Source organism: Bos indicus x Bos taurus, chromosome 19 (genome assembly GCF_003369695.1).
Source record: "Bos indicus x Bos taurus breed Angus x Brahman F1 hybrid chromosome 19, Bos_hybrid_MaternalHap_v2.0, whole genome shotgun sequence".
NCBI lineage: Eukaryota > Metazoa > Chordata > Mammalia > Artiodactyla > Bovidae > Bos > Bos indicus x Bos taurus.
Genome location: NC_040094.1, coordinates 15,399,832 through 15,402,423, shown reverse-complemented (window position 1 = coordinate 15,402,423; position 2,592 = coordinate 15,399,832). Strand labels below are relative to the sequence as shown.

At 41.5% G+C, this 2,592-nt stretch overlaps 1 pseudogene across 1 annotated transcript; it reads right to left on the bottom strand.

The window, feature by feature from the left end:
* LOC113877510 lies at positions 1-2,592 on the bottom strand (annotated as a pseudogene). The gene has a single exon (XR_003506755.1). The product of XR_003506755.1 is annotated as a protein RUFY3 pseudogene (transcript).

The following is a 2,592-nucleotide window of genomic DNA, read 5'->3' as shown; positions in this document are numbered from 1 at the left end:
TCAAGTCTCAGCTAAATTTAGAATAAAGTTAGAACAACCTTCTTCTGGCTTCTGGGATCCCTTTCCTGGGATGCTCCTGCTGTTTGGTAACCTTCTTTCTCTTTCCTGTTTTAGCTCTAACTCAAGATGATTCCGCTGCCTGGTGAGCGCCTCCACTTCCAGCTGCAGACTGTTGATCTTGTCTCCAAAGTCCTGCTTGAAGAGCCGGTTGTCCAGTTCAGCAGACTGGCGGCCTCGCTCAGCCTGGCGCAATCTTTGTTCCAGTTGTTTAATGGTAGCAGCCATCTGATTAGTCTTCTCTTCTAAGCGACTGTTCAGTTCACTTTTCTGTTTTACTCCCAAGTCTGAACTCTGCAGCTTGAAGGCAAGTTCATGCTTAAGAGCCCTGAGATCGTCCAGCTGCTGCCGCAGAGACACCAGGGCATCCTGCTTCTCACAGACGTCCTTCTCCAGCATCTTCATAGCCAATTCCATCTCCTGTCTCATGCTGATCTGGATTTCCAGTTCTTTTTCAACATCCAGTCGCAGTTGTGTCTCTTCCTTTAAGTGCTTCCTGGCTTCACTCAGTGCTTGCCCCTCAGAAGTCCGGTCTGGCTTAGGACCCTTCCGATTAGATTCCAATATGTAGGAGCTTTCTTCTTTAACTCGTTCCATTTCTTCTTGCAAGGTGATAATTCTGTTGTTTGCAACTGCAAGCTCCTCTGTCAGTTTAGTGTTGGATTTTTCTAATGCATCCACTTTTGCCTGAAGGTTGTTTACAGTAGCATTTAGGTGTCTGTTGAGTTCTTCTACATAGTTCTTCTGATCCAGAATTGCAGTAATCTGGCCATCTCCTTCACTACCTTTACTGCTGTTCCCATCCTTGAGATACATTGAAAAATCTATAACTCCAACCTGAGAGTCCAAATCTTCTCCCTTCATACAGAAATTGGCATCAATGACATTCAGGCCCACCAACAGACCAGCAATTATAGCTCCTTCTTCTTCCATCATGATGGGAAGCACAAAATCCAAGAGGAAAATGTTAAACTAAACAAGCCCCTGGAAGAAAGCCACAGGCTGCAGTCTCACCCTGTGGATCAACAGGATCAGCCGTTGCCCTCCGAAAAGCCACCGAAGTATTGTCAGCTATGCCAGGAAGACTGCAGCCTAACAAAGAATGTATGTAGGAACTGCAGAGGAACCTTCTGTAACATCTGTTCAACAAACGAACTGCCTCTTCCTTCAAGTATCAAGCCTGAGCGAGTTTGCAATCCCTGCCACGAGCATCTGATGAAACAGTATTCTACCAGTCCATCGTAAGATGGAGGCCAAGATCTGGACCAGAATGTATCCACCCACGTTAGATGTCAGAATCCCCTAAAGCAGACTTTAGAACCAACTCGAGTTGATAGGAATGCTTTAAATAAACCAGGTCCAGGAAGAAAAGGCAGTGGTTAACAGTGCTGGAAATTTTGTGTGTTTTCTCTAATAACTGTATGAATAAAAGTTACTCATTTGAGCCTCTCTGCTAAATCTAAACAACCTCACTTTGAAGCATTGATCTGCTAGCTTGTCTTTGGAAGGGCTATTCATTTTTATGAATAGTGATATTAATACTGAGCTGCATGTTAAAGGAGAGAGGGTCCTTAGTGAATAAGAATAAAAAGGAAAACGATCATCCCTTTATTATATTTGGAGATTCAAGAGGGAAAGATCATTGTTAACCGAGATTGAAATGATAGAGGTTACATGTTCTCTCAGGTGCTGCTAGACAAACATTATTTCCTCTTTACCCCTCCCACCTACCTCTTCTTTAAAGGATCTCTACCAAACTGTGAACCCAAACTCAGGGAAAAGAAATTAAAGAGTAATATAAATTTTGAATGTACTTAATATTATAATGTATTCTAGTTTTAGGACCAGAATTTTCTAGTTCTGGCCTACACGTTTTCACTATCAGAATAAGGAGGAAGAATGTTTGCCGTTTTTCCACTTACTGACTTCAAAAGTAAATACCTGCCCTTTTCAGAATCTGCTACGCAGCAAGCCAGCTCTTCCCCAGTCTCCCTCCTCTCTGGGTCATGGAAATTATAAGGGGTTTTAAAGATAGGGTTTGACTTTTGCAAACAGGAAGTACTAAAGCAAAGCCATGTCAGGTGTAGAGTGAAGAAATTTTATTTGTCCATGGCTGAGAATATTTGTTAAATTCTTTCGTGAATAAGGGATTCCTTATTCCAAGCCAAGATTCAGAACTGGTAGACAGGTTTTTTGGAAAATATACTCAAAACAGTTCTTAGCAACAAACGCTTTGGGGAAAAAAAAAAAAGATGTGCATTCAGCAGGGGAAGGCAGGAAATGGTCTATTTTCCTTTGATTATGTTGCATGTACATAGATTGTTTGATTCCAATTAAGACCTAAGAAGATTCTGTTAACTGGTTTAGAGTTATGGGGTGGAAACATCCTGGAACTATGATATTTGATAAATTCTGTCTCCTAAAAAGAGTGACAGCCCAGGAAAGTTGTTATTCCAGAAGTCTGACCTGTTACATGGTGGATCTGAATTTTAAGAGTCCTAGGGAGAAATAAAATTCGTTAATTCCAAAAAAAAA